This window comes from Primulina eburnea, chromosome 15, assembly GCF_022965805.1.
Source record: "Primulina eburnea isolate SZY01 chromosome 15, ASM2296580v1, whole genome shotgun sequence".
In the NCBI taxonomy this organism is placed as follows: Eukaryota; Viridiplantae; Streptophyta; class Magnoliopsida; order Lamiales; family Gesneriaceae; genus Primulina; species Primulina eburnea.
In genome coordinates this window covers 8,864,331-8,875,939 of record NC_133115.1, presented here as the reverse complement: position 1 = coordinate 8,875,939, position 11,609 = coordinate 8,864,331, and positions in this window count along the sequence as shown.

The following is an 11,609-nucleotide window of genomic DNA, read 5'->3' as shown; positions in this document are numbered from 1 at the left end:
TGTACACACCCACTTCAGCAGGGCTTATCTTTTGCCTACTGAAACTCTTAGTAACTAAACACAAAGTGACTCAGTATAATAAAGTTCTGGAAAAAACTCTTTTCCAGTTTACAAACTCTTCTCGAAATATATTAAGGTGTTTTGCTTGAAGAGATGAATAAATAGCAGTAAAAGACGATCTCCAAAGATCAGATGTAAAATATGAAGCGTTTACTGCTTTTCTGCAAGTTTGAGCTTAAAAGATGGTGATTGATTCGCGGTTGCTCAAAGTAGCGTTGGATAGATAAAAGATCAGTAGTCAGCTCCAAGTGGTTTTGATCCATATATATAGATAACTTGAATCCAACATCTATAATAAAAAACAGCTCTTTTGGTGTGTGAAAGAAACATCTTTATTCCATAAATAGATCCTACAAAAAGCTTTCAACACAATTAGTCTTTTTACTTACTAAAATGGGTAAAGCGAATTAAATGACTTAGTACAGCATTTAATGGTGCAATAAATACTTGTACTCGATAAAATAACGGTAACTTTTAAGACTACTTCCGTTAGCAAAGAAAACGTCAAGTTATTCTAATTCTAGACTAGGTTCTGCTTCTGGTTATCTAAGTTCTGAAAACTTAGTCCTGTTTTTATATTGTCTACTAATTTGTACTAACAGCCTGCTGGTTTTGATTCGTATCACCACAATAAATTTAGGTCTACAAATTTCCCCCTTTTTGGTGATGCCAAAACCTGAATGATAGCAAAGATAGATAAAAGCAATATAAAACAGCAAAATATATTAAGATACTTAAACAACAAAGATTTTAGTTATCAGTGCCAATGTCTCTGAAATTAATTTCAACATCCTGATCATCAGAATTAAGATTTCTTTTGGCAGAGGATTCTGCCAAGTCTCCAGTTCTTCTATCTTCTGGTTGATTTCCTTCTGGTTGTGTTTCTTCCCTCTTTTTGGCATCAGCGGCCATGACTTGAGCAATTAAACAATCCATACGCCCAGAGAGATTCATTATTCCATTGTTGAGCATCTCCAGATATGGTGTATGATGAGATACTCATTCACTTAGAGTATTAAGAGATTCAGATTGAGACTCAATCTAGGCATCCATAAACTCCATTGTAGTAGAAACTGAACGAATAACATCATCATGGTCGGTGAGTCGTTGGAGAATGTCAGTTTGTCCGAGCATGATAGCACCTTGACTTCTGGAAACAGCTTGTCTAAAAACAGCTGTCTCAGCATGCATTTTTTTAACAGATTCCATCGTGCGAAATATCTCTTTAGAGATACGGTCTCGGAAAAACTGTGCGCCACTCACTTCTGCGGCATGTTCACGCGATATTTTCTTAACCATCTCCGACAGATTGTTGAGATTTCTGGTTCCGGAGAAGGAGTTCTGGTGAGCATACGCTGCCTGATTTTGGCAACATGGGCAATATGAGCAGCAGAGTCAGAAACAGATACAACCAATGTAGTAGAGACTGGAAACTGTGGTGGAGCAGTATGAGGGATTGTGTCCAGCAGAGCAGTAGAAGGACCAAGTTCAGCAGAGATTTCTTCTGGAGCAGTAGGAGGGATTTGTGTTGCAATAGTTTCCTCAGCAGCATATGGAGCAGGAGAGGTGACTTCAAGAGCATTAATTTGTTCAGAAGCAACATTCTTGTCGTGGTGAACATTTTCAGTTGTTTCCAGTGGTTGCTCCGAGGGGGTGAGTTCAGATGACCTATGCAGGAGAGCTGTCATTTCTGATTCAGCAGAAAATTTCTCAAGATTTGGTAATGGATGATCATCTGAAGCTTCCATGGGTTGGGATTCGTGTGAGGGTTCTGAGTAGAACACATCCTGATTTGATTGTGGTGGAGCAGCAGTAGGAACAATGGACTGAATGACCTCATCCACCGAGGCCAGCTCTTGAACAGAGATCAAAGACGAAGATCGAGTAGGCAGTTCTGGTAGTGCAGGAGTACTTGAGACCTTTGCGTTTACGGGAGTTGTGGTCCTTTCCTCAACTAGCTGTATCTGCAAAAGTTCAGGAACCATGCCTAACCTGTATGAAAGAGGCTTAGCAAAATCCTGCTCTTGAGTGTGAATCTGTTCAATCAACAAATTCAATTTATCAGTAATAAGCTTGATAATGTCCTGATAATGAGAAGCAGTAGGACTCATTGGATCAAAATAAGATTTAATGTTGACAACACAGAGTCCATTTCCCTCTGCCTTAATTGATCAAGGATGTAGTTTCTTTGATTCATTGCCTCAATGACATTTTTGGTTTTTGCGGTAGCAAAAACTTTCTTCTCATGCTTCATCATACGTCCCAATGCGTTTTCAGTACGCAAGAAAGTGAGAGGATGAAAAACTCTCGTATTCAGCCATTCATCAAAAAATAACAAATTTTCCTTGGCAGAGTTTTCAATCTCCTAAAGGTGGAGCTCAATACCAGTTTGTACTGTGTTTTTGGTGCATTGGCGTTGGGGTTCTTCAAATAACTTCCCTTTTCCTTTTCCAGTAGGAGAAGTCAGCACAGATTGAGTAATGGAGGATCCGGCTAGTGAATCTCGAAAAACAACTCCAGTAACAGGCCTGAGAGTAGACACTGAAGTTGATGTTGATGAAATAACAGCATCTACTGGTGCGATGAAAGAAGGGACAACAGTTGGTTGTGAAACATCAATAGTGACTACTGGATTTGAAACAGACTTGGGTTTGGGTGAGTTGACAGCTGGAAATAATTGTCTCAACGGGAAAATATCCAAATCAGCAATAACTGTTGTTTTCTTGATGCGGATGGTAGTTTTGGGCTTCTTTTTGCTCGGAGTTGCTACTCGAATAGAAGCAGCAGTAGGTGCAGCTGATTCTTCAGATACAGTCTTCTCTGAATCATTCAAGACAATTACTCTTTTTCTTTTGATTTTCTTTTGAACAGCTAGGCCTTCGGCTTGGGCATCCCCAATCTCCTTTTTCAATGAAACAAATTCAGCCACAGTTGGCTTGGGTAGAAGAGAAAGCACGTTATCAGCGTCTGCCATAGCAACAAAAGAAGCATCATGTTCAGTGGTGAACGAAAAACCAACATCCTTCAACATCTGGCTAATTTGAACAGTAAACCCAGTACTTTTTCGTGAAATCATTTCTATCATGATTTTGAGTAGAAACCAACTCCAATCTACCTTAATCTCAGAAGTGATTGCTATCATCACCTAAACTTTTTTTTTAGTTAATCGATCAAAAGTACCGGCTTTCACAAGAAGTGCCTTCGCCACAATATCAGCGAGTACTTGGTACTCCATTTTCAGAAGCTTCTTGAAACAGGAGGGAGAGAGTTCCTCTCCAGAAGCTGAGAAGGTAGAGAGGGCAATGGACATATCTTCCTTCGTAAGTTCTAACAGATCAGAGGTGCCTGAGATTGGAAGAAAGAAAGTTGAACCAAGCAGTGTAGCATCAATAGAAATAGATGCGTCCCCCGAGACTAAACAATATTTCCATCTGGAATAGTTGCTTTGGCGAATAATTCCAAAAGTACGGTCTTGTAGATAACAGTGGGTGCTTCCAGAAACTTTCGGAGTCCATATTTCTCAACAGCTTTGAATATTTGAACTAGTCCTTCATCCTTGATGGTAAGTACTGATGCAAAGTTGACTTGATAAGCATTGAGAATGTAAGCTCCAACCATTTCTTTGCCTGTAAAGGAAATAGCTTCGAAGTAGATTACGTAATCACGATTTCGAAAGAAAACAGCAGTTAGAGAGTAAGATTCTGGAAACGTAAAAGGTGAAAAGGAGTAAAAGGAGCGGTTAATATTCAAAAGAGAATGTACAGCCGTCAATGTTAACACAAGGAAACGTGTCAATATGTTTACGGTTGAGTATGAGAAAAGTCATGCAGATCATGTCAGAGAGACACTAGTGGTTTCAAAATTTGAAAAGTAATGAAAAGAGCGGGCTGTCCAGATGGTTACTGAAAAAGACCAGAAGAGGGTTTGTCGTTTTATGATAATATCTACTGGAAGTCATAAGATGCTGAAATATTTTCAGCAGATTAATACAAAACCAGTGGACACTTGTTTTATGAAAAAGACAAACATCCTTTCTGCTTTGACAGGGTATAAAAATGACAGACTGAAAAACGATACTGTTCCCCCTAAATTCATGCAATTAATAAATGCGACGATACGGTTTCTGAGGAAAAGATAGATCAATCTTGGTATTCATGTAGTCAGATCGTCGTCTCTTCAGCTTCCCAAGACTCTATAAAAATACCTGCAAATTCACAAACTAAATCATTCAATCTTTTCATCAAACCAACACAAATGATAAGTGCAAGTGATCTCTCGGAGTTTTCTCCAGAGTCAGAAACAGCAGAGGAATTCCAAAGACAACTTCCAACCTCTTGTAAGCAGATGTTTGAATACATCCTTTTTCAAGATATGAAGACTAGGAAGAAAATCCTCATTTTATTAATATGAACAATTAGTTAGATTGTTTGTTTTTGTTAGGAATAAGCTGAGGGATAATCCCCTTCACGAACCACGATCACGCAAAGCGAGGGGATCCCAGCAGTCCTTATATAAATTCCTGCTGAAGTACTTTGCAACATAGAAGTACTTCAAGCTGCTGATATCAACAAATGTAGTAGATAAACTCAATGTAATGCTTCTGGTTTTATGAATGAAAAATCTCATTTTGACATGTTTTTTTTATCTACTGCTTTCATTGAGTTAATGATAATAATAAAAATTGAGTAAGAAAAACTCAATCTGTGTAATTCAGTAGAACGGTTCGGTTGACTTGAAACTCTTCAACTTCTTCACCATTAAATGCAACCTGTCTATAAATAATAAGACAACAAGTGTTAAGAAAAAAATAATTATATATGTCGGACTCAAGCAATTCGGATGCCTGTAACAGTACGCATGTCTTGTTAACACAAGAGACACTTCCACATATGGAAACTTTGAAGAAAACCATAGAGGAATATGTCTGGATAAAGGCCATGTCCGTATGGTTCAAAGTGCAGGAGCTGCAGAATGTGTATCAGAATGGTTTGGCTTCTACTACTTCTCAAAGAGCAAGAGCAAGAAAGTACAAACGGGAGTTTCAAGTTGATCAAGTTTCTGAGCTTGCTACTGAAAGGGTTCTGCTTCAGATGATGATCTGGAAGGAGTGGCATCTGCTCGATAAGATTTGCAGCACAGAGTCCTTTAAACAAATTAGGATTCATGAGTTGAATAACTGGATTACTGAGTGGAAAGATTCTGTAGATACTGAATTGTATAGTGTAACCTGGTTTCGATTACATTCAAGATGAAATAACAGTATTTATTCTTCTGCAAAGAGAACAGAGTTAACACAAAATCGATAATAATTAACCAGATAATAACATCAAGTTAAATCAATTAATCCCAATATATTTTGAAAGTAAGAAAACTTATTCTTAGGCAGATGTTTAGTAGAGATATTTGCTGCTTGTAAATCAGTAGAGACATATTCCAGACAAATGTCCTTTTTCTGCCCATGATCTCTTATAAAATGATGTCTGATGTCGATGTGCTTCGTTCTGGAATGAAGTATTGGATTTTGCGTGATTGCAATGGCACTGGTATTATCACAGAAGATAGGTGATTCTGAGGCATGAATTCCATATTCTTTGAGTTGTTGTTGTATCCATAGTATTTGAGAGCAGCAACTTCTAGCAGCAAGGTATTCTGCTTCTGCAGTAGACGTAGCTATGGAAGTTTGCTTTTTACTAAACCAGGAAATCAACCTATCACCAAGGAATTGACAAAAACCACTTGTGCTTTTCCTGTCTAGTTAGCAACCTGCATATCAGCATATGAATATCCAATAAGATTGAAAGATGAATCATTGGGATACCATAAGCCGACATTTTGAGTTCCTTTTAAGTACTTCAAAATATGTTTTGCAGCAATATAATGAGATTGCTTGGGGTTAGATTGAAATCTTGCACAAATGCAGACATCAAATTGAATATCAGATCTACTAGCAGTAAGATACAATAGTGAGCCAATGAGACCACGATACTGAGTTATCTCTACTAAAATTCCACTATCATCTTTATCAAGCTTGGTAGATGGGCTCATTGGAGTGGAAGCAGCAGAGCATGCTTCCATACCAAACTTTTTCAGTAGCTCCTTAGTATACTTGGCTTGATTTATGAAAATAAAAAATATCAAGTTGTTTGATCTGCAACCCTAGGAAGAATGTTAATTCTCCCATCATGCTTATTTCAAATTGATTATGCATCAACTTAGCAAACTTTACACATAGTTTGGGGTTAGTTGACCCAAAAATAATGTCATTAACATAGATCTGCACTAATAGAATATGTTTATTCTCAACTAGAGTGAACAAGGTCTTGTCTACTGTGTCAATTGTAAAATCATGATTGATATGAAATTGTGACAAAGTGTCATACCATGCTCTAGGTGCCTGTTTTAAACCATACAGGGCTTTGTGTAATTTGAATACATGATGAGGTGAAAAATGATCAATAAAACCTGGAGGTTGTTCGACGTAGACCTCTTATTGTAGTAGACCATTTAGGAAAGCACTTTTCACATCCATTTGATAAACTTTGAAATTCTTAAAAGCAGCAAAGGCCAAAAATATTCTGATAGCTTCGAGCCTTGCTACTGGCACGTAGGTTTCATCATAGTCGATTCCTTCCTCTTGTCTAAAACCTTGAGCCACCAGTCTTGCTTTATTTCTAATCATTGTGCCTTCTTCATTTAGTTTGTTTCTGAATACCCACCGTGTTCCAATAACAGCTTGGTGAGATGGTCTAGTACTAGAAACCAAACTTCATTTCTTTTGAATTGATTCAGTTCTTCTTGCATAGCTTCATTCCAACTTGGATCCAGAAGAGCTTCTTCAATTTTCTTTGGTTCATGCTGAGAAATAAAAGCAACATGCATATATTCATTAATCATTTTCCTTCTGGTTCTCCAGGGCGCTGCTGGATTTCCAATAACCAAGGATGGAGGGTGAGATTTTCTCCAAATAAAAGGGTTTAAAGGGATTTATTCCTGGTTTGATATGTTTGGATTGATCTCAACTGAACCAGTAGCAGGTTCTTGAGTGTCTTCTGCTGGTACTGGTAACTATAATGTCTGTACTTCTGGTTCCACTATTGGAATGTCTGGTTTTGGATTTTGAACATCTTTGATACTTGGTTCTGCATCATCTTCACTATCCAGTTCCAAGTGAACCCTGTCTAACCTGTTACTCAAATTTGACATATTAGATATTTCAGGAGCACTGTTGTCCTCATCGAAGACAACATGAACCGATTCTTCAACATTGAGAGTTCTATTGTTGAAGATTCTGAAATCTTTTCTCACAGCAGAGTAACCAAGAAATAGTCCAGCATCTGATTTTGAATCAAATGCAATTAAATAATTTTTGACATTATTGAGCACAAAGCATTTGCAACCAAACACATGGAAATAAGGTACATTAGGCTTACTCCCTTTCCATATCTCATAAGGAGTCTGATTATGTCTTTTGCTGACCATTGTTCTATTTTGCATGTAACATGCAGTGTTGATTGCTTCTGCCCAGAAGCGCTGAGAGATATCTGCATCTGCTGGCATTGTTCTAGCAACTTCTTTAAGAATTCTGTTTCTCTTCTTAGCTACTCCGTTCTGTTGAGGTGTTCTGGCAGCTGAATATTCATGATGAATTCCATGTTCATCTAAAAACAACTCAAGAATTTTGTTGATGAACTCAGTACCCCGATCACTTCTGATTTTAATAATAGAAGAAGATTTTTCATTTTGAATCTTTTTCAGAAGTTTGATCAGGAGGTTACTGGTTTGATCTTTTACAGCAAGAAATATTACCCAAGTAAATCTAGAGAAATCATCAATAACAACAAGGGTATATTTCATTCTCCCTAAGCTCATGATAGGTATTGGACCAAATAAGTCCATATGCAGTAATTCCAAATATCTTGAAGTTGATTTACTACCTTTGTTCTTGAAGCTGGATCTGATCTGTTTTCCAAGCCGACATTCAGAGTAGACATGATTTTTAATAAAATTAATATCAGGAAAACCATCAACTATGTTCTGCTTCTTGAGATTATTGATTGATTTGAAATTCGGATGATTCAATCTCTTGTGCCAGAGCCAATGCTTATCAGTAAGAGAAGCAACTGAACATGTAGGAACAGTAGCATGATCTAAGTTCCATGAGACTTTGTAAGTGTTGCCTTATCTCTTTCCAGTTAGTACGGTAGACTCAGCAGAATCTTTAACTGTGCATATGTGCTTCTGAAAAGCTACGGAATAACCATTATCACACAGTTGACTAATGCTAATCAAATTATAACAGAGATTCGCAACTAGTAGTACGTCACTAACAGTTATGTTACCATGGATAATCTTACCTTTACCCACGGTTTTACCTTTTGAGTTGTCCCCAAACGTTATCTTTGGTCCAGTACAACTCATTACTTCTGATAGCAGAATTTTCTGTCCAGTCATGTGTCTGGAACATCCACTGTCCAGATACCATGTTGAGCTGCTTACTTTAGCTTTCTTCACATGTTCCTGCAAACACAAATTTTAGTATCTGGTACCCAATCTACTTGGGTTCAAGCCTTATTAGTCCTTTTAAGAACCCGCATTTGTACAATTTTCGGTGATTTTGTACTTCGGGTATCCATAGAGGTGTGTGCAGCAGAGGATCTGTTATTTCTAACAGTATGCATATTGGGATGTTGTTTTTCCCTTCTGTTTGTGTTGTCTAGCCTGTAGCTCTTCTGAACAGGTATAGAATTATAGTACTCATAGTTTTTAACCTTCATAGGGGGTTGTCCTCCTGAGTTGAATCCTCTACTTGATCCATCACTCTGGTGAACTTTTCATTTAGGTTAAACATATCCCAGACCATAATTCTTCCTTCTATTCATCTGATTTACATTCCTTTCAACTTGAACAGTTGGTACTTCAGGTTCATATACAACACTGGATTTGACAAAGTGAATGAATTTCCCTTTACCTTTATCCAGTCCTGGCTTGGTACTGGTTTCAGAATTGCTTTCATTATTGTTGAATCCGAGACCACTTCTATCTCCGGATTGCTTCTGCAATTCTTGCATCTTTTCCAATGAAACAGAAGACTTATTCCAAGCATTTACCATAATAGACAGCTTCTGATTTTCAGATCTCATTGTCTAGTAATCTGCCTTCACTCTTTCATTCTCGGTTTTCATCTTACTCATCTCCACTTTCAAATCATTGCAGCTATTCTCTTGCAAGCAAGTGAATTTACTGACTTGATTTTTTAAGTTTAGAATTTCAATCTTAACTTCCTCGAATGATTGAGAAAGTCTCGAGTACTCCCCTACCATATCATGCAATGCTTTAATTAAATCAGTTCGTGTAAACTCGTCAGAGTCAAAGTCGAATACCTCTTCTGATCTCGAATACTGATCTTTTCAGCAGTCTTTTCAGAATTACTCTCAATAAATATAGTAGGTACTGCTCGTGAGATGACTACAGCAGCAACAGTAGAAGTAGTAGCAGCAGTAGCAGCAAGGGCGTTGGTTGGTAGGTTTGTTGAGGGCTCTTCTCCGCTTCTCACTTCTAGCTTGAACTCATAGGCTTTTAAGTCGACGAACAAGTCATGTAGCTCCAACTTGTTTAGATCTTTAGAGACTCTCATAGCCATTGTTTTGACGTCTCATTCCCTAGGTAAAGCTCTCATTACTTGAGTGCTATTTCTCTGTCGCTATGCTCTTTACCAAGGGCAGCGAGTTCATTAACAAGGCTGCTGAAACGTTCATCAAACTCATTTAGAGTTTCTCCAGCCTTCATTTTCAGATTTTCAAACTTCTGCATTGCTACAGACAATAGCTGTATTTGGCTTTAAGATCTTTAATGGACCGTCTGTGATGACATACCACATGTCATCATCTTGGGCTGCAAGATGAGCTTGCATCCGGATCTTCCAATAATCAAAATCTTCTTTCGAGAACATAGGAACCTTGCTAAAATGTGCCATAACTGTTGAAAATTTTCAGAACAAGAGAAATCTGGTTTGATACCACTTGTTGGGGATCGATGTTGAGTTTAGAGGGGGGTGAATAAACTTTTCTCGTTTGATGATAGTTTTTGAAAAGGGTGCTAGAATCTTGTTAGAGATTGTAGATGTTCTTGTTCGAGTGTAAGTCAAGCAGATCACAAAAGTAAGTGCAAAAACGATCCGATGGAGTAGGGTGAAAACAGTAATAACAGGAGGTAATAAAACAGTAGTTGTTTCTGGAAGTTCGAAGATAAAATCTTCTACATCTCCCCTTCTTCTATTTCCAGAATGTATCATTAAAAGACTTCGGATTTTACAGTACAACACTTGTACACATCCACTTCAGCAGGACTTATCTTTTGCCTGCTGAAACTCTTAGTAACTAAAAACAAAGTGACTCAGTATAACAAAGTTCTGGAAAATACTATTTTCCAATTTACAAACTCTTCTCGAATTATAGTAAGGTGTTTTGCTTGAAGTGATGGAGAAATAGCAGTACGAGATGATCTCCAAAGATCAGATGTAAAATATGAAGCGTGTACTGCTTTTCTGCATGTTTGAGCTTAGAAGATGGTGATTGATTCACGGTTGCTCAAAGTAGCGTTGGATAGATAAAATATCAGTATTCAGCTCCAAGTGGTTTTGATCCATATATATAGATAACTTGAATCCAACGTCTATAATAAAAAACGGCTCTTTTGGTGTCTGAAATAAACATCTTTATTCCTTAAATAGATCCTGCAAAAAGCTTTCAACACAATCAGTCTTGTTACTTACTAAAATGGGTAAAGCGAATTAAATAACTTAGTATAGCATTTAATAGTGCAATAAATACTGGTACTCGATAAAGTAATGGTAACTTTTAAAACTACTTCCGTTAGCAAAGAAAACGTCAAGTTATTCTAATTCCAGACTAGGTTCTGCTTCTGGTTATCTAATTTTTGAAAACTTAGTCCTGCTTTTATATTGTCTACTGATTTGTAGTAACAGCCTACTGATTTTTATTCGTATCGCCACAATAAATTTAGGTCTAACAGAATCCATGACCCCACTCTCATACTAATTGTAGGATCGAACATTTTTCGTTTTATCAAAAGTTAGAGCTATTAACAAAAGCTCAACTTTATTTTTTTATACTTGTGGCAGCAGAGATTATACCTACTTTGATGCTAATTGGTCGGACTGTTAGGCTTATGAGTCGAAGGAGGTGTCTTCTGGTGCTGTTTTATATCCCTTAGAGATCAGTCTTATTTTTTTCTTACCGTAGATCATGTTCACAGCAGAGATAGTATTACCGGTTAAAATCTAGCGTCGCTCTTTTACGGTCCACCTAGACAGCCAGATCAAGTGGTGCAACATCAGTAGCTTGACGCACAAAAACTTATCAGAAAGACACTCATCTTAGTACTACTCTCAATCATACATGTTTAACCTAACAATATTCTAATTACTGATATAACAGATCTAATAATTTATTTCCTAAAATTAAAAAAAGTTTCTATTCATTTCATGACTGCATCCCAACTTTTCCATTACTATTTCCGTCCATCAGTTT